The sequence below is a fragment of the Oryzias latipes genome, chromosome 2 (assembly GCF_053564925.1).
Source record: "Oryzias latipes strain Hd-rR chromosome 2, Olatipes_Hd-rR_3.1".
Classification (NCBI taxonomy): domain Eukaryota; kingdom Metazoa; phylum Chordata; class Actinopteri; order Beloniformes; family Adrianichthyidae; genus Oryzias; species Oryzias latipes.
Window position 1 is genome coordinate 26,656,568 of NC_136238.1, and position 20,881 is coordinate 26,677,448.

Sequence of the window (20,881 nt, forward strand, 5' to 3'; positions counted from 1 at the left end):
GGCGTCTCGCCATGCACACAAATGTTGCTCTCATGTGCCCATTCCTTGTCCAATCTCACTGAATTTCAATGGATATGATGAAGCTTCCATTCTGAACCCATGGATATGACAACTTTGGACGAGCTCTATAGCGCCACCTAGTTATTGTATGGGGCACATTCTGCCCTGTATTTTCTCTTTGCTTTGTCCGATGTGCATGAAATTAAAACTGGAGATACTCAGAAGGGTCCTCTCTCATAATCTGAAGTTTCATGGGTGTACACCTGACGGTGCCTGCGTAACAGGAAGTGGTCGATTATGTGCACCCAAATAATAGAAATTTATTATAAATCAGCCGTTTGTCTCAGGAAGCTGAGATTTCAGAATTAGATGCCTTTAATAACCTCCAGCTTTGATATGTAACACAATAGGGTCTATGAGAAACTTCATACCTCTTTTTTTCCTATACAATTTTGGACTGAACAAAGATTTTTAGCATAAATTCTGTTTAGGTTATCAGCACCAAGAATTCAACTTTCATAGGCATTTATGTGCTACTGCTTCCTAAAAAAATTCAGAATGATTGAAGTTACAGGTGACATCTTAGAGAGCATTACATCCAAAAAGGTCAGAAAACGTCTTTTTAGGCAAAACTGCAAACACCTATTTTTTTGCATAACTTATCTTTCAAATATCAGCACAAAAAAATTAAAAACGGTAGGGATCTGTGTTTGCTGCCTTCCATATTTTTTTCAGACTTAAAAGTGTAACAGATGATTTATGAAAAATCCTTTTCATCCAAAAACCTGTGTTAAATCTGTCTAGACTCCAAACAAACATTTTTTTATGGTAACTTATGTTTCAACAATCGACACCAATTTTCACAGACCTAAAGCTGAACATGTCCCATAGCTCCCTGAATATTTTCATAGATATAAAATGAACTGGTCATTCTAACATCTGGCATTCTAACATCTAACATCTTACATGTCAAAGCCTCTCTCAGCCTGGCTCTGCTGAAGGAGTCGTGTTACAACCCCGCCCCCTCCTGCTGGGACCCCTGCTATGTAAATTAGCAAGCAGTGAACAGAGAGATGAGGAGTAAGAATGGTCATTACTCAGGCATGCATAATCCAAAGACAGCCAGTTAAACACTGAAAGACATATTTTTTCGGTATGTCTTTCATACATCTTTAGTATTAAAAACTCTCCAAGATGAATGTGCCTGACTCCACCTGCAGGTGGATCACAGACTTCCTGACGGACAGACAGCAGTATGTGAGGCTGGGGAAGCTCGTCTCAGATACTCGGACCACAAGCACCGGATCCCCCCAGGGCTGTGTCCTTTCACCCCTGTTACTCTCCCTGTACACAAACAGCTGCACAGCTGGTCACCTGTCTGTCAAACTCCTGAAGTTTGCTGACGACACCACACTCATCGGCCTCATCTCTGACGGAGATGAGTCGGCCTACAGGAGTGAAATAGCCAGGCTGGTGTCATAGTGCAGCGCTAACAACCTGGAGCTTAATGCTCTGAAGACAGTGGAGATGACAGTGGACTTCAGGAAGGCCCCAGCCCCCCTCCCCCCTGTCATCCTCTGTGACTCCCCGGTGACCTCTGTGGAGTCCTTCTGCTTCCTGGGAACCATCATCAGCCAGGACCTCAAGTGGGAGCAGAACATCAGCTCCATCACTAAGAAGGTCCAGCAGAGGATGTACTTCCTGAGGCAGCTGAATAAGTTTCACCTCCCTGAAAAGATGCTGGTAGACTTTTACACCGCCATCATCGAATCCACCCTCACGTCCTCCATCACAGTCTGGTTCGCTGCGGCCACGGCCAGAGACAAGGCCAAGCTGCAACGCGTCATCCACTCAGCAGAGAAGGTGATCGGCTGCCACCTCCCGTCTCTCCAGGAGCTGCACATCTCCAGGACCTGGAGGCGGGCAGCCAGGATTGTAGCCAACCCCTCTCATCCAGGACATAATCTCTTTCGGCCCCTCCCTTCTGGCAAGAGGCTCCGGTCCATCAGGACCAGGACCTCGCGCCACAAGAACAGCTTCTTCCCCACTGCAGCCAGCCTGCTGAACAGAACCCCAACTCCCCCAGGTGACCCCCCCTCCCCCCCCGCCCACCAAAGGACTGTCGGTGCCACTTACAGGCCCCACCATCCCAGCCCATCTGTGCTCCCACTTTAATTCACCTTACTCTACTGTATATAGTGTGTTGTTGTTGTTAACTTAATTTTTAACTTATTCTTAATTGCACTATACACCAAGTCAAATTCCTCGTTTTGTAAAGTGCGCTCTACTGAACCTGGCAATAAAACTTTTTCTGATTCCTGATTCTGATTCTGATTCTATTAATCATTGTTTTTTATTCATTCAAAATGCAATTAAATCAATATTTTATCTTTTTTCTTTTCCTTTTTCTTTTTTTTTTATCTCTTATATCCTTTTTTATAATCAATGTTTGAACTTCTTTTCCTTTCTATTGTCATGGTTTCAGTTTGTTGTCTTTTTTTTCGCTTTAGTTCTTGTTCTGTCTTGTTTGGTTCTGTTTCCTGTTTTATTTTGAAAGGTTTCCTGTCTTGTCATGTTTCTTGAGTTTTACTTCCTTTGGTCCCCATCTGCCCTAATCGTGTTCACCTGTGTCTTGTCTGCCCTGTCTGTATATAAGTCTTGTCTCTGCCTTCCTCCTGTGCTGGTCCATTAACTTCTGCTCATGTTGATCACGTCTTCTTGTCTGGCGTCCATGTCCCTTGCCATGCCACAGTGAGTTTTTGTTTTTAGTTTTGTCATCCTGCTCTGCAGCGCTTTTTGTTAGTTAAATAAACCCACTTGCCCTGAACCCGTTTGCCTCCCGTCTCTGCGCCTGGGTCCTACCTGCTCTCGAGCCTCCCCCCCACACGACATCTATACATCCAATGAAATTAAACTACAAATCAACAAACACAACTGATAACAAATGTCTCTAAAAAATGATGTGTATATTTGCAGAACCTTAAAAACACCAAACAAATAACAAATGCTTCCCAATTAAAGCACAAAAAATGGAACACAAAATGTAAAACCCAAGTTAGAAATTGCAATTTGAAAAAGATACTTTTTTCAGCAGCTTTTCAAAATCAATCACCAATTCTACTCTTCTGTGGATGAAACAAAGAACTCCAGAACAATGAAGCCATTTCTCTAAGTCTCTCTCACCTTCAGTTTTAAACAAGGTCTGTGAAAATCCACCATACATTGGTCACATGAACTCAGAGACCTGCTAAAAGTGCACAATTGTAAAAGCTCTTTTATATAGACAACTGTTTGTTTGCTTAGAGCTCTAAATATAAAAAAAAATGCTTTTCTATCACCTAGACACAGATGGAGAACCATATCAACTGGATTAATAACAGGGTGGCATGTTTAGACAACATGAAGCTGTCCATCACATTTTTGACCTAAACATGTAAACACATCCTTGGCTCTGCAGTTAGGAAATGGTATTTGGGAATCTCTTTATACCAGGAGCCAGCCTGGCCATTGGAACATCGCCACAGTGCCCATCCAGACTGGGACAGCAACGGGGTCCACTTCAGAGCCGTGAGCTGCTGTGTTTAACTCCAGCTGTCCCAGCAAGGTAGACAACTGCAGCAACATCCACTGACCAAGCTGACAAGCCCTGGCAGAAAAGATCCCCACAAGAAAAACACTGGCTCAGGCAGGCTGGTCAAAAAAAAATAGTTTTGCCATTGTCTTGCAGCTCGCAGATCAAGTGGTTTAGTTTTCCAGTAATGTCAGTCAAGAATGCAAGTTCAGATTCACAATGTTCATATTCACCATATTCAACAGACATCTCCTCCAATAGCACCTTAAAAATCCTGTGCTGTTTAGCTTTGCAGCTGAGGTTGTTTACGATTTTCAGAATAAGAGTCATTATATGTCCAGAGCCAATCACTTCTGCACATAAGGCCTGCTGGTGAATGACGCAGCAGTAATGCAGACATTTTGGAAAGTCTGGGTCAGCTTTACAGTGAGTGATGAAACCTGTTTGTCTATTGATCATAGCAGGAGTCCCATCTGCAGTCACTGCTACCAGCTTTTCTAATTGTACCTTTTTCTGCACAAAAACTCCTTCACCGTGTTATACATTTCAACTCCTCTTGTAATTGTCTGTTAGGGCAGATGTGTCAGGAGTTCTTCTCTTGTGGAAACCAAAAGCTATGCTGTACTGTTGCCGTCCACAGACTCATCACACTGGACGTTAACCACCTGCACTTTGCAAGATCCCGGTCCAGCTAATTGGCCAAGTTATCAGACACAGCTGACACTCATCTAGACATTGTAGTGGAAATTGAATGAGTTCTATTGTTCTCATCCTTAGGGACAGTGATAGCAATTATCATCATTGCTTGAATTTTTTTCATGCTATATGCAAAAGTCTTTGTCCCTTAAGGCAACAGATTACAGCCCCCCCCCCCCCCCCCCCAGGCTGCTGTCGTATTAACAATAGCTTGGAGCTCCAGAATGGACAAGAAAAAACGACGAGAATGGCTCGAGCAGGGCGTTGCTCACGGGGCGGTCGCTCGTGCCATGCGGTCGCACGTGCTCGGGCCCGCTAAATGCTACTTGTAGCTTTAATTATTATTATTATTATTATTCTACCGGAAGAGTCGCCTTTTTGAGGCCTTTAACATACCCCAAAACTCACCAAATTTGGCACACACATCAGGAGTCGCGAAAAATTTCGTATTTTATAGGAGATTGGCATGGGCGCAGAAAAATGGCTTGATAGCGCCACCTACAGTGACTTTTGTCCCGACGCCCCGCATACGCTTTAACGTACAAGCTTGATTTTTACAGGGCATGTTCTTCAGATGGAGACCTACAAAAAAGTCTGATAGGACCCACCTGTCACTCGCACAGGAAGTCTGATATATTGAGGTCAATATGTCATTTTTGCTTCATTTTGGACATTTGCAGGCCTCACTCTAGAGCGAACTCCTCCTAGAGATTTGTGAATAATGACTCCAAACTTTGGTTTTGTAAACTAACCACATGTCCGATGTTAAATTGCGAAGCTTTTACGTTTTTACGGATGTTTGTGACCGTGGCGGCGCGTCGAAAATGGAGGTCATTTTGAAAACACGCCATGAAAAGAAAAATGGCCATTACTCAGCCATGCAAAATCCAATATTATCCAAAGTTGATATGCATGATTGTAGTCTGACTTTGAACACATCTGCAGTGGAAGAATCTGGAATAGGTGTAGCGCCACCTGCTGGTAAAAGGAAATGACATGTTTTACTTGGAGCATCACTGCTCCAAGTAGGATGAGCCGACACACCTCAAAATGATGTCCACCTGTTGAAAAGCCATTGATGTTTACTCTGATAAAAAGCCATAACTTTCAATGCGGGGGTGTGGTCGTGACAGAGCGGCGAAGTTGGGCGTCTCGCCATGCACACAAAAGTTGCTCTCACGTGCACATTCCTTGTCCAATCTCACTGAAATTCAATAGAGGTGATGAGGCTTCCATTCTGAACCCATGTATATGACAATCTTGGACGAGCTCCATAGCGCCACCTAGATATTGACAAATACATTTTATGTCACATTCTGACCTATCTTTTCTCTGTGCTTTGTCCGACATTCATAAAATTACAACAGGAGATACTCATAAGGGTCTTCTCTCATCGTCTAAAGTTTCATGGGTGTACACCTGACGGTGCCTGCGCAAGCCACCACCAAACAGGAAGTGGTTGATTGCGTTGCAGTCAGATAATTAAAAATTCATAAAAAATCAGCCGTTTGTATCACGAGGCTGAAATTTCAGAATGAGAGGCCTCTTACATATCTCCAACTTAGATACACAGCACTTGCATGGGTGAACAAAAAACGGCTCAATAGCGCCACCTACCATGTTTGTTTTTGAGAGCCCCGCCATGTTCTTTAACATACAAGCTTGATATTTACAGGACATGTTCATCAGATGGAAACCTACAAAAAAGTCTCTTGGGACCAAGCTGTCAGTCGCACAGGAAGTCTGCTATATTGATGTCAATATGTCAGTTTTGCTCTATTTTGGTCCTTTGCAGGCCTCGTTCTAGAACGAACTCCTCCTAGAGATTTTTGAACAATGACTCCAAACTTTGGTTTTGTAAACTAAACACATGTCCGATCTTAAATTGCGAAGCTTTTAAGTTTTTACGGTTGTTTGTGACCGTGGCGGCGCGTCAAAATTTGAGGTCGTTTCGAAATCACGCCATGAAAAGAAAAATGGCCATTACTCAGCCATAAATAATCTAATCTGATCCAAATTTGTTGTGCATGATTGTAGTCTGACTTTGAACACATCTGCAGTGGAAAAATCCGAAACAGGTGTAGCGCCACCTGTTGGCAACAGGAAATGACATGTTTTACTTGGAGCATCACTGCTCCAAGTAGGATGAGCAAACACACCTCAAAATGACGTCCACCTGTTGAAAAACCATTGAAGTTTACTCTGATGAAAAACAAATCTTTCAACGCGGGGGTGTGGTCGTGACAGAGCGGCGAAGTTGGGTATCTCGCCATGCACAAATGTTGCTCTCACGTTCACATTCTTTGTCTGATCTCACTGAAATTAAATAGATTTGATGAAACTTCCATTCTGAACCCATGGATATGACAATTTTGGACGAGCTATATATGTTCATAAATGATCATGAAGCATGATCATATAATCAAGCTTCATAGGAAATCAGCCGTTTGTCTCAGGAAGCTGAGATTTCAGAATTAGATGCGTCTTACAAAGCTCCACGTTTGAAAAGCAGCACTATACGTACGAGAAACATTTAACCACCTTAATCACCCTATTGTGCTGAAAGCAAATTTTTGGACATTTTGACTCAAGCAAATATTTTTATCATAACATCTGTTTAGTTTATCAGCACCAAAATAAAAAATATTTACATTTATAAAATGAACTGGTCAACTCTAGGATTTTATTTATTCAATCTTACATCCTCAAGCTTTTCATCAGTCTCCCCTGCTGCAGGAGTGGAGTTAGCCCCCCCCCCCCCCCCCCCCCCCCCCCCCGGCTGTGTGCTCACATGTAAATTAGCCAGGAGTGGCAGACAGAAAGTAGAACAGTTAGAAAGCCTAGTTCAACACTAAAATACAGCAATTTCCTTTGTTTTGTTTGTCTTTTATACATCCTTAGCACTAATCATTGCTTTTTTATTCATCCAAAATACAATTAACTTTATATTTTATCTTTTTTTTTTTTTACAAACAAAATATATGAATGTGCTCCAAAACAAAACCCAGTCTCAGTACACTCCTACAGATGTAACATCAGACAGTAAATGTCTCTTTTATGCTTTTTTAATCAATGCTGCAACTTCTTTTCATTTCCTTTCAATACATCCAAAGAAATTAAACTACAACGACAACAAACACAACATATAGCAAATGTCTCTAAGAAGATTGTGTATATACATTATGTACCACCTTTAAACACCAAATAAATAACAAATCTTTCTAATACAATCACAAAAAATGGAACACAAAATGTAAAACCCAAATTAGAAATTGCAATTTTAAAAAGATACATTTTTCAGCAGCTTTTCAAAATCAATCACATATTTTACTCTTCTGTGGATGAAACAAAGAAGTCCAGAGCAATGTAGCCACTTCTCCAAAGTCTCTGTCACCTTCAGTTTTACACAAAGTCTGTGAAAATCCACCATACATTGGTCACATGTATTCAGAGACCTGCTAAAAGTCCACAATTGTAAAAGCTCTTTTATATAGACAACTGTTTGTTTGCTTGGAGCTCTAAATATAAAAAAATGCTTTTCTATCACCTAGACACAGATGGAGAACCATATCAACTGGATTAGTAACAGGGAAACATGTTTAGGTTTAAACTTACATCAATAGACAACATGAAGCTGTTCATCACATTTTTGACCTAAACATGTAAAAACATCCTTGGCTCTGCGGTTAGGAAATGGTACTTGGGAATCTCTTCATACCAGGAGCCAGCCTGAACATTGGAACATCACCACAGTGCCCATCCAGACTGGGACAGCAACGGGGTCCACTTCACAGCCGTGAGGCTGCTGTGTTTAACTCCAGCTGTCCCAGCAAGGGAGACAACTGCAGCAACATCCACTGACCAAGCTGGAAAGCCCTGGCAGAAAAGATCCCCACAAGAAAAACACTGGCTCAGGCAGGCTGGTCAATAAAAAAATATAGTTTTACCAATGTCTTGCAGCTCGCAGATCAAGTGGTTTAGTTTTCCAGTAATGTCAGTCAAGAATACAAGTTCAGATTCACCATATTCAGCAGATATCTCCACCAATAGCACCTTAAAAATCCTGTTCTGTTTTGCTTTGCAGCTGAGGTTTTTTATGATTTTCACAATAGGAGTCATTATATGTCCAGAGCCAATCACTTCTGCACATAAGGCCTACTGGTGAAAGAAGCAGCAGTAATGCAGACATTTTGGAAAGTCTTGGTCAGCTTTACAGTGAGTGATGAAACCTGTTTGTCGGTCAATCATAGCAGGAGCCCCGTCTGCAGGTATGGCTACCAGCTTTTCTAATGGTACCTTTTTCTGCACAAAAACTCCTTCACCGTGTTATACATTTCAACTCCTCTTGTAGTTGTCTGTTAGGGCAGATGTGTCAGGAATTCTTCTCTTGTGGAAACCAAAAGCTATGCTGAACTGTTGCCGTCCACAGATTCATCACACTGGACGTTAAACCACCTGCACTTTGTAAGATCCCGGTCCAGCTAATTGGCCAAGTTATCAGACATAGCTGACACTCATCTAGACATTGTAGTGAAAATTGAATGAGTTCTATTGTTCTCATCCTTAGGGACAGTGATAGCAATTATCATCATTGCTTGTTTCTTAATCTGATAAAAACCTTCTTCTACTTGATGAGAAAATGAGCAGGTCTAAACGAGGCTTAGATTTAAGAATTTTTTTCATGCTATATGCAAAAGTCTTTGTCCTTTAAGGCAACAGATTATAGTCCCCCCCCCCCCCCCCCCCCACACACACACACAGGCTGCTGTCATATTAACATTAGCTTGGAGCTCCAGAATGGACAAGAAAAAACGACGAGAATGGCTCGAGCAGGGCGTTGCTCACGGGGCGGTCGCACGTGCTCGGGCCCGCTAAATGCTACTTGTAGCTTTAATTATTATTATTTTTCTTCCGACGGAAGAGTCGCCTTTTTGAGGCCTTTAACATACCCCAAAACTCACCAAATTTGGCACACACATCAGGAGTCGCGAAAAATTTCGTATTTTACAGGAGATTGGCATGGGCGCACAAAAACGGCTCGACAGCGCCACCTACAGTGACATTTGTCCCGAGCCCCCGCATATGCTTTGACATACAAGCTTGATTTTTTCAGGACATGTTCATCAGATGGAAACCTACAAAAAAGTCTCTTGGTACCAAGCTGTCAGTCGCACAGGAAGTCTGCTATATTGGTGTCAATATGTCATTTTTGCTCTATTTTGGACATTTGTAGGCCTCATTCTAGAACGAACTCCTCCTAGAGATTTATGAATAATGACTCCAAACTTTGGTTTTGTAAACTAGACCCATGTCCGATGTTAAATTGCGAAGCTTTAAAGGTATTACGGATGTTTGTGACCGTGGCGGCGCGTCGAACTTGGAGGTCATTTTGAAAACACGCCATGAAAAGAAAAATGGCCATTACTCAGCCATGCAAAATCCAATCTGATCCAAATTTGATATGCATGATTGTAGTCTGACCCTGACCACATCAGAAGTGGAAAAATCCAGAACAGGTGTAGCGCCACCTGCTGGCAAAAGGAAATGACATGTTTGACTTGGAGCATCACTGCTCCAAGTAGGATGAGCCGACACACCTCAAAATGATGTCCACCTGTTGAAAAGCCATTGAAGTTTACTCTGATAAAAAGCCATAACTTTCAACGCAGGGGTGTGGTCGTGACAGAGCGGCGAAGTTGGGTGTCTCGCCGTGCACACAAAAGTTGCTCTCACGTGCACATTCCTTGTCCAATCTCACTGAATTTCAATGGAGGTAATGAGGCTTCCATTCTGAACCAATGGATATGACAATCTTGGACGAACTCCACAGCGCCACCTAGATATTGACAAATACATTTTATGTCACATTCTGACCTATCTTTTCTCTGTCCTTTGTCCGACGTTCATACAATTACAACAGGAGATACTCATAAGGGTCTTCTCTCATCGTCTAAAGTTTCATGGGTGTACACCTGACGGTGCCTGCGCAAGCCACCACCAACCAGGAAGTGGTTGATGGCGTTGCAGTCAGATAATTAAAAATTCATAAAAAAATCAGCCGTTTGTATCACGAGGCTGAGATTTCAGAATGAGATGCCTCCATACATATCTCCAACTTATATATACAGCACTTGCATGGGTGAACAAAAACAGCTCAATAGCGCCACCTACCATGTTTGTTTTTGAGAGCCCCGCCATGTTCTTTAACATACAAGCTTGATTTTTACAGGACATGTTCATCAGATGAAAAGCTACAAAAAAGTCTCTTGGGACCAAGCTGTCAGTCGCACAGGAAGTCTGCTATATTGATGTCAATATGTCATTTTTGCTGAATTTTGGTCATTTGCAGGTCTCGTTCTAGAACGAACTCCTCCTAGAGATTTTTGAACAATGACTCCAAACTTTGGTTTTGTAAACTAAACACATGTCCAATCTTAAATTGCGAAGCTTTTAAGTTTTTACGGTTGTTTGTGACCGTGGCGGCGCGTCAAAATTGGAGGTCGTTTCGAAATCACGCCATGAAAAGAAAAATGGCCATTACTCAGCCATTAATAATCTAATCTGATCCAAATTTGTTGTGCATGATTGTAGTCTGACTTTGAACACATCTGCAGTGGAAAAATCTGAAACAGGTGCAGCGCCACCTGTTGGCAACAGGAAATGACATGTTTTAGTTGGAGCATCACTGCTCCAAGTAGGATGAGCAAACACACCTCAAAATGACGTCCACCTGTTGAAAAACCATTGAAGTTTACTCTGATAAAAAACATATCTTTCAACGCAGGGGTGTGGTCGTGACAGAGCGGCAAAGTTGGGCGTCTCGCCATGCACACAAATGTTGCTCTCATGTGCACATTCCTTGTCCAATCTCACTGAATTTCAATGGATATGATGAAGCTTCCATTCTGAACCCATGGATATGACAACTTTGGACGAGCTCTATAGCGCCACCTAGTTATTGCATAGGGCACATTCTGCCCTGTATTTTCTATGTGCTTTTTCCGATGTGCATGAAATTAAAACTGGAGATACTCAGAAGGCTCTTCTCTCATCATCTCAAGTTTCATGGCTGTACATCTGACGGTGCCTGCGTAAGGCACAGCCAAACAGGAAGTGGTTGATTGCGTTGCAGTCAGATAATTAAAAATTCATAAAAAATCAGCCGTTTGTATCACGAGGCTGAGATTTCAGAATGAGATGCCTCTTACATATCTCCAACTTAGATATACAGCACTCGCATGGGTGCACAAAAACGGCTCAATAGCGCCACCTACAATCTTTGTTTTCGCGAGCCCCGCCTTGTTCTATAACATACAAGCTTGAATTTTATAGGACATGTTCATCAGATGAAAACCTACAAAAAAGTCTCTTGGTACCAAGCTGTCAGTCGCACAGGAAGTCTGCTATATTGATGTCAATATGTCATTTTTGCTGTATTTTGGTCATTTGCAGGCCTCGTTCTAGAACGAACTCCTCCTAGAGATTTGTGAATAATGACTCCAGACTTTTGTTTTGTAAACTAAACACATGTCCAATCTTAAATTGTGAAGCTTTTACATTTTTACGGTTGTTTGTGACTGTGGCGGCGCGTCAAAATTGGAGGTCGTTTCGAAATCACGCCATGAAAAGGAAAATGGCCATTACTCAGCCATGCATAATCCAATTTGATCCAAACGTGATGTGCATGATTGTAGTCTGACTCTGAACACATCTGCAGTGGAAGAATCCGGAACAGGTGTAGCGCCACCTGCTGGCAACAGGAAATGACATGTTTGACTTGGAGCATCACTGCTCCAAGTTGGATGAGCAGACACACCTCAAAATGACGTCCACCTGTTGAAAAGCAATTGAAGTTTACTCTGATAAAAAACCATATCTTTCAAAGCGGGGGTGTGTTCGTGACAGAGCGGTGAAGTCGGGCATCTAGCCATACACAAATGTTGCTCTCGTACACATTTCTTCTCCAATCTCCCTCAAATTAAATAGATTTGATGAAGCTTCCATTCTGAACCCATGTATATGACAACTTTGGACGAGCTCTATAGCGCCACCTAGTTATTGCATGGGGCACATTGTGCCCTGTATTTTCTCTGTGCTTTGTCCGATGTGCATGAAATTAAAACTGGAGATACTCAGAAGGGCGTTCTCTCATCATCTAAAGTTTCATGGGTGTACACCTGACGGTGCCTGCGTAAGCCACTGCCAAACAGGAAGTGCTCGATTGTGTTGCAGTCATAGAAAAAAGCCTCATATAAGTCAGCCGTTTGTCTCAGGAAGCTGAGATTTCAGAGTTAGATGCGTCTTACAAAGCTCCAAGTTTGATAAGCACCACTATAGGGGCTACGAGAAACATTTAACCACCTTAATCACCCTATTTGACTGAAAGCAACTTTTTGGACATTTTGACTCAAACAAATATTTTTATCATAACTTCTGTTTAGGATATCAGCACCAAAAAAAACAGCTGAGGTTGTCTATTATTTTCACAATAGGAGTCATTATGTGTCCAGAGCCAATCACTTCTACAAATAAGGCCTACTGGTGAATGAAGCAGCAGTAATGCAGACATTTTGGAAAGTCTGGGTCAGCTTTACAATGAGTTATGAAACCTGTTTGTCTATTGATCATAGCAGGAGCCTCGTCTTCAGGCATGGCTACCAGCTTTTCTAATTGTACCTTTTTCTGCACAAAAACTCCTTCACCGTGTTATACATTTCAATTCCTCTTGTAGTTGTCAGTTAGGGTACATGTGTCAGGAGTTCTTCTCTTGTGGAAACCAAAAGCTATGCTGTACTGTTGCCGTCCACAGACTCATCACACTGGACGTTAAACCACCTGCACTTTGCAAGATCCCGGTCCAGCTAATTGACAAGTTATCAGACATAGCTGACACTCATCTAGACATTGTAGTGGAAATTAGATGAGTTCTATTGTTCTCATCCTTAGGGACAGTGATAGCAATTATCATCATTGTTTGTTTCTGAATCTGATAAGGCTTAGATTTAAGAATTTTTTTCACGCTATATGCAAAAGTCTTTGTCCCTTAAGGCAACAGATTACAGCCCCCCCCCCCCCCCCCCCCCACACACACACACAGGCTGCTGTCATATTAACATTAGCTTGGAGCTCCAGAATGGACAAGAAAAAACGACGAGAATGGCTCGAGCAGGGCGTTGCTCACGGGGCGGTCGCTCGTGCCATGCGGTCGCACGTGCTCGGGCCCGCTAAATGCTACTTGTAGCTTTAATTATTATTATTATTCTACCGGAAGAGTCGCCTTTTTGAGGCCTTTAACATACCCCAAAACTCACCAAATTTGGCACACACATCAAAAGTCGCGAAAAATTTCGTATTTTATAGGAGATTGGCATGGGCACACAAAAACGGCTCGATAGCACCACCTACAGTGACTTTTGTCCCGACGCCCCGCATAGGCTTCAACGTACAAGCTTGATTTTTACAGGGCATGTTCTTCAGATGGAGACCTACAAAAAAGTCTGAAAGGACCCACCTGTCACTCGCACAGGAAGTCTGATATATTGAGGTCAATATGTCATTTTTGCTTCATTTTGGACATTTGCAGGCCTCGCTCTAGAACGAACTCCTCCTAGAGATTTTGGAGTAATGACTCCAAACTTTGGTTTTGTAAACTAGACACATGTCCGATGTTAAATTGCGAAGCTTTTAAGTTTTTACGGTTGTTTGTAACCGTGGCGGCGCGCCGAAAATGGAGGTCATTTTGAAAACACGCCATGAAAAGAAAAATGGCCATTACTCAGCCATGCAAAATCCAATCTGATCCAAAATTGATATGCATGATTGTAGTCTGACTCTGACCACATCAGAAGTGGAAAAATCCAGAACAGGTGTAGCGCCACCTGCTGGCAAAAGGAAATGACATGTTTTATTTGGAGCATCACTGCTCCAAGTAGGATGAGCCGACACACCTCAAAATGATGTCCACCTGTTAAAAAGCCATTGAAGTTTACTCTGATAAAAAGCCATAACTTTCAATGCAGGGGTGTGGTCGTGACAGAGCGGCGAAGTTGGGCGTCTCGCCATGCACACAAAAGTTGCTCTCACGTGCACATTCCTTGTCCAATCTCACTGAAATTCAATAGAGGTGATGAAGCTTACATTCTGAACCCATGGATATGACAATCTTGGACGAACTCCATAGCGCCACCTAGATATTGACAAATACATTTTATGTCACATTCTGACCTATCTTTTCTCTGTACTTTGTCCGACATTCATAAAATTACAACAGGAGATACTCATAAGGGTCTTCTCTCATCGTCTAAAGTTTCATGGGTGTACACCTGACGGTGCCTTCGCAAGCCACCACCAAACAGGAAGTGGTTGATTGCGTTGCAGTCAGATAATTAACAATTCATAAAAAATCAGCCGTTTGTATCACGAGGCTGAGATTTCAGAATGAGAGGCCTCTTACATATCTCCAACTTAGATACACAGCACTTGCATGGGTGAACAAAAACGGCTCAATAGCGCCACCTACCATGTTTGTTTTTGAGAGCCCCGCCATGTTCTTTAACATACAAGCTTGATTTTTACAGGACATGTTCATCAGATGAAAACCTACAAAAAAGTCTCTTGGTACCAAGCTGTCAGTTGCACAGGAAGTCTGCTATATTGGTGTCAATATGTCGTTTTTGCTGACTTTTGGTCATTTGCAGGCCTCGTTCTAGAACGAACTCCTCCTAGAGATTTTTGAACAATGACTCCAAACTTTGGTTTTGTAAACTAAACACATGTCCGATCTTAAATTGCGAAGCTTTAAAGTTTTTACGGTTGTTTGTGACCGTGGCGGCGCGTCAAAATTTGAGGTCATTTCGAAATCATGCCATGAAAAGAAAAATGGCCATTACTCAGCCATAAATATTCTAATCTGATCCAAATTTGTTGTGCATGATTGTAGTCTGACTCTGAACACATCTGCAGTGGAAATATCCGAAACAGGTGTAGCGCCACCTGTTGGCAACAGGAAATGACATGTTTTACTTGGAGCATCACTGCTCCAAGTAGGATGAGCCGACACACCTCAAAATGACGTCCACCTGTTGAAAAGCAATTGAAGTTTATTCTGATAAAAAACCATATCTTTCAACGCAGGGGTGTGGTCGTGACAGAGCGGCAAAGTTGGGCGTCTCGCCATGCACAAATGTTGCTCTCACGTGCACATTCCTTGTCCAATCTTACTGAATTTCAATGGATATGATGAAGCTTCCATTCTGAACCCATGGATATGACAACTTTGGACGAGCTCTATAGCGCCTCCTAGTTATTGCATAGGGCACGTTCTGCCCTGTATTTTCTCTGCGCTTTGTCTGATGTGCATGAAATTAAAACTGGAGATACTCAGAAGGGTCCTCTCTCATCATCTAAAGTTTCATGGCTGCACATCTGACGGTGCCTGCGTAAGGCACTGCCAAACAGGAAGTGGTCGATTGTGTTGCAGTCATAGAAAAAGCTTGATAGGAAATCAGCCGTTTGTCTCAGGAAGCTGAGATTTCAGAATTAGATGCGTCTTACAAAGCCCCACGTTTGAGAAGCAGCACTATACGTATGAGAAACATTTAACCACCTTAATCACCCTATTGTGCTGAAAGCAAATTTTTGGACATTTTGACTTAAGCAAATACTTTTATTATAACTTCTGTTTAGTTTATCAGCACCAAAATAAAAAAATATTTACATTTATAAAATGAACTGGTCAACTCTAGGATTTTATTTATTCAATCTTACATCCTCAAGCTTTTCATCAGTCTCCCCTGCTGCAGGAGTGGAGTTAGCCCCCCCCCAACCCCCGGCTGTGTGCTCACATGTATATTAGCCAGGAGTGGCAGACAGAAAGTAGAACAGTTAGAAAGCCTAGTTCAACACTAAAATACAGCATTTTCCTTTGTTTTGTTTGTCTTTTATACATCCTTAGCACTAATCATTGCTTTTTTATTCATCCAAAATACAATTAACTTTATATTTTATCTTTTTTTTTTTTTTTTACAAACAAAACATATGAATGTGCTCCAAAACAAAACCCAGCCTCAGTACACTCCTACAGATGTAACATCAGACAGTAAATGTCTCTTTTATGCTTTTTTTAATCAATGCTGCAACTTCTTTTCATTTCCTTTCAATACATCCAATAAAATTAAACTACAATGACAACAAACACAACATATAGCAAATGTCTCTAAGAAGATTGTGTATATACAATATGTACCACCTTTAAACACCAAATAAATAACAAATCTTTCTAATAAAATCACAAAAAATGGAACACAAAATGTAAAACCCAAATTAGAAATTGCAATTTTAAAAAGATACATTTTTCAGCAGCTTTTCAAAATCAATCACATATTTTACTCTTCTGTGGATGAAACAAAGAAGTCCAGAATAATGTAGCCACTTCTCCAAAGTCTCTGTCACCTTCAGTTTTAAACAAAGTCTGTGAAAATCCATTATACATTGGTCACATGTATTCAGAGACCTGCTAAAAGTGCACAATTGTAAAAGCTCTTTTATATAGACAACTGTTTGTTTGCTTAGAGCTCTAAATATAAAAAAATGCTTTTCTATCACCTAGACACAGGTGGAGAACCACATCAACTGGATTAGTAACAGGGTGGCATGTTTAGGTTTAAACTTACATCAATAGACAACATGAAGCTGTTCATCACATTTTTGACCTAAACATGTAAACACATCCTTGGCTCTGCGGTTAGGAAATGGTAATTGGGAATCTCTTCATACCAGGAGCCAGCCTGAACATTGGAACATCACCACAGTGCCCATCCAGACTGGGACAGCAACGGGGTCCACTTCACAGCCGTGAGGCTGCTATGTTTAACTCCAGCTGTCCCAGCAAGGGAGACAACTGCAGCAACATCCACTGACCAAGCTGGCAAGCCCTGGCAGAAAAGATCCCCACAAGAAAAACACTGGCTCAGGCAGGCTGGTCAATAAAAAAATATAGTTTTGCCAATGTCTTGCAGCTCGCAGATCAAGTGGTTTAGTTTTCCAGTAATGTCAGTCAAGAATACAAGTTCAGATTCACCATATTCATATTCACCATATTCAGCAGATATCTCCACCAATAGCACCTTAAAAATCCTGTTCTGTTTTGCTTTGCAGCTGAGGTTTTTTTTTATGATTTTCACAATAGGAGTCATTATGTGTCCAGAGCCAATCACTTCTGCACATAAGGCCTACTGGTGAATGACGCAGCAGTAATGCAGACATTTTGGAAAGTCTGGGTCAGCTTTACAGCTTACAGTGAGTGATGAAACCTGTCTGCAGTCACTGCTACTGGCTTTTCTAATGGTACCTTTTTCTGCACAAAAACTCCTTCACCGTGTTATACATTTCAACTCCTCTTGTAGTTGTCTGTTAGGGCAGATGTGTCAGGAGTTCTTCTCTTGTGGAAACCAAAAGCTATGCTGTACTGTTGCCGTCCACAGACTCATCACACTGGACGTAAACCCTCTGCACTTTGCAAGATCCCGGTCCAGCTAATTGGCCAAGTTATCAGACATAGCTGACACTCATCTAGACATTGTAGTGGAAATTGAATGAGTTCTATTGTTCTCATTCTTAGGAACAGTAATAGCAATTATCATCATTGCTTGTTTCTTAATCTGATAAAAACCTTCTTCTACTTGATGAGAAATTGAGCAGGTCTAAACGAGGCTTAGATTTAAGAATTTTTTTCATGCTATATGCATAAGTCTTTGTCCTTTAAGGAAACAGATTACAGTCCTCCCCCCCCCCCCCCCCCCCCACAGGCTGCTGTCATATTAACATTATCTTGGAGCTCCAGAATGGACAAGAAAAAACAACGAGAATGGCTCGAGCAGGGCGTTGCTCACGGGGCGGTCGCTCGTGCCAGGCGGTGGCACGTGCTCGGGCCCGCTAAATGCTACTTGTAGCTTTAATTATAATCGTTTTTCATTTCTTCAGTGATTTTGTTAGTCTCTGTTGTGTTAAAGGTTCAACTTTTTGTTCTTTTCTCTCCTGCAGACATCAGTGGACAAACTAAACATCTGTATCACAGAGCTGGAGATGACGTCCTTTTACCTTGTAGAACTACATCCTCCTCTTCCTCGTGCTCTGATGTTACCTGGCTGAACCAGGAAGATCCAGATGAAGCACTGAGACCAGAAGTACACAATGTTAGTGTTGTCCAGAGTTCAGCTAGAGCTTCCAGGCTGAATGTGAGCAGCGACTGCTCTCTGCTCATCACAAACATCTCTGATGAAGATGCTGGTCGATATCTCTGTCGGCTCAGGAACAAGAATACGGTTGAGGCGTATCTAAATATTTTGAGCAGTGAGTATTCTGACATGAATAATAATGTGACATCATGATTGTCAACATTCTGATCTGATCCAAAACAACTCAAACCCTGAAGAGACTCTGACGTTTGGAGTTTTTTAATCTAAATCTCCAGATTCTATAATAGATCAGAGATTAGTCCTTTATTTACGTTCAGTCAGAACCAGTTTTCATCTCAGATGAGGGGAGATTTATCTCACAAATCCAAAAGCTTCTGGGCTTTTCTAGCAGAATTATAGGAGTTAGACCAGACAGACCCGGAGAATCAGGACTAGAAAGACGAAGAAAAAGCCGACAATAAACTTTCAGCGTCATGGAGAAATCATTTCTTTAGGTTCATTTTATATAGTTTTCACATTATTTCCATAATATTGTCAGTTGAAAGTTGTCAGAAAATGACGAGCAGTGACTCCATCATCTTCTGACTAATAGTTTAGTCTGAGAAATGATTCTTGAGTCTGAAACTCAAGAATCCAGACTGTTTCTGCTGTTGAAACAGATGTAATCATTTCTCTGAATAGTTTCTAAAATCTGCTCTTTCTTTGGAACACGGTCAGCAGGTAAATGTAATCACTGTCAAGACAAAAGGTTTTCATGTAAAAACGTCTTTTCTGTTTCTGTTTTCCTTCAGTTTCTAAAGATCCAGCAGACGTTCCTCCCAGAGGAAGTGGAAGAGTCACATTCCAGTGTTCACTGAGTAGATTTGATCCAACTATTCCCTGTAGACAGAACAGCATCATCTGGATGAATGAGACGGGATCTCAGCTGTCTGGTGACGGAGTTGGGTTGGACTGTGTTTCTGTTCTGACTGTGAAACATCAGAGTGGAAACAACCAAACATTCATCTGTCAGTTTGTTGAGGATGAGGAGGTGAAGACAGATGCTGTCTATGTTCTGGACTTTTCTGGTAAAACTGTTTTTATTATTTTGAACAACAAAGACAAATTGTGAAAGTCAAAGCCATTTACAAATATTTTAGTTGATGCTGGTAAATGTTTGTCTGCAGATCTTTCTGGTCATAATTTCATCATCATCGTTGGAGCCGTGATGAAGGTGGTGTTGATGTTTCTGGGTGCGGTTGCTGCTCTGGTCTACATGTCCAGGAGGAGAACCAAAGGGAACGAGGACCAGAGAACTAGAACAAGTACTGTCACTCTTTCACTCTTCATCATCTTCTGATGTGGATGATGTCATTTCCTGTTTCTCTCAGCTCATGAAAACTAATGAAGTTGATGATCTTAAACATTATTTACACTTTTAGAAATAAAAAAGCTGCTTGATCTTCTAAATTCTGCTTCTACAGGGAGAAGATCTGTTGTTGGTGATGAAGACGTCCTGTGAAGAAGAGATGCAGAAAACTGTTTTTATATTTGTTGTTGTTTAAAAGAATGCAGATATTTTCTTCTCTATGATTTTTTTTCTTTATTTCCTTTTAAATATTTCAGCTGCAGTAGTTTTATTTGCTCAGATCTGGCTTCACCTGCCAAATTTCTAAGTATAATAGTGCAGATGCAGGAAATTGTCCATGTGTGTGTGTGGGTGGGTGGGTGTGTGTGTGTGTGTGGGTGTGTGTGTGTGGGTGTGTGTGTGTGTGTGTGGGTGGGTGAGTGTGTGTGTGTGTGTGTGTGTGTGTGTGTGTGGGTGTGCGTGTGGGTGTGTGTGTGTGTGTCAATGTATCCTATTGACTTTATATTTTTTCGAATCAGGTCAAAATATATAACTCCAGGTTAATATCTATATATATAGACGTACATTTGTTTATCTTCTTTGGTATTTCCTTGTTTTGATTGCTTAAAATAAACCATTTGTAAATTCCAACTCTTTTTCATCAGACCGCTTTTTGTTTTAGTGACTAACATCCATGTTTTTCAAGGACTACGACTTTGGAACTTGTCACAGATGAAAATGTTTTCCACATTGATGACAGAGACTCAGCTCTCTTCCAGAATGACATTTCTGCAGATCAAACTGAAACATAAATGAAAATAAACCTTCTAGATTTCTATAATGTGTTTACAGCTCTGCAGCAAAACTAACAGAACAATTTTACATTTTAGTTGTCAAGTCTGCTGTCTAGTGGCATCAACACACTACAAGGTCCTTAAAAACAACATAGTTGTGTTTTTTAGACACAGAAGAGTAAAAATAAAGTCAAATGAAAAATATTTTTGAATGAAAGAAATCAAACATTTGAAAAAAAGAAAAGAAAACATCTACGGAGTCATTCTAGATGTTTCTGGTTGTTCAATTGATGATTTT

The 20,881-nt window shown here is 41.4% G+C and overlaps 1 long non-coding RNA gene across 1 annotated transcript; it reads left to right on the forward strand.

Annotated features, from left to right (window-relative positions):
* The first annotated feature begins 19,173 nt into the window (after nt 1-19,173).
* Nucleotides 19,174-20,440, forward strand: LOC144988358 (uncharacterized). Its single transcript, XR_013652238.1, has 3 exons — nt 19,174-19,529; nt 19,629-19,766; nt 19,926-20,440. It is a non-coding gene; the product is annotated as an uncharacterized LOC144988358 (long non-coding RNA).
* The last annotated feature ends 441 nt before the right edge of the window (nt 20,441-20,881 follow it).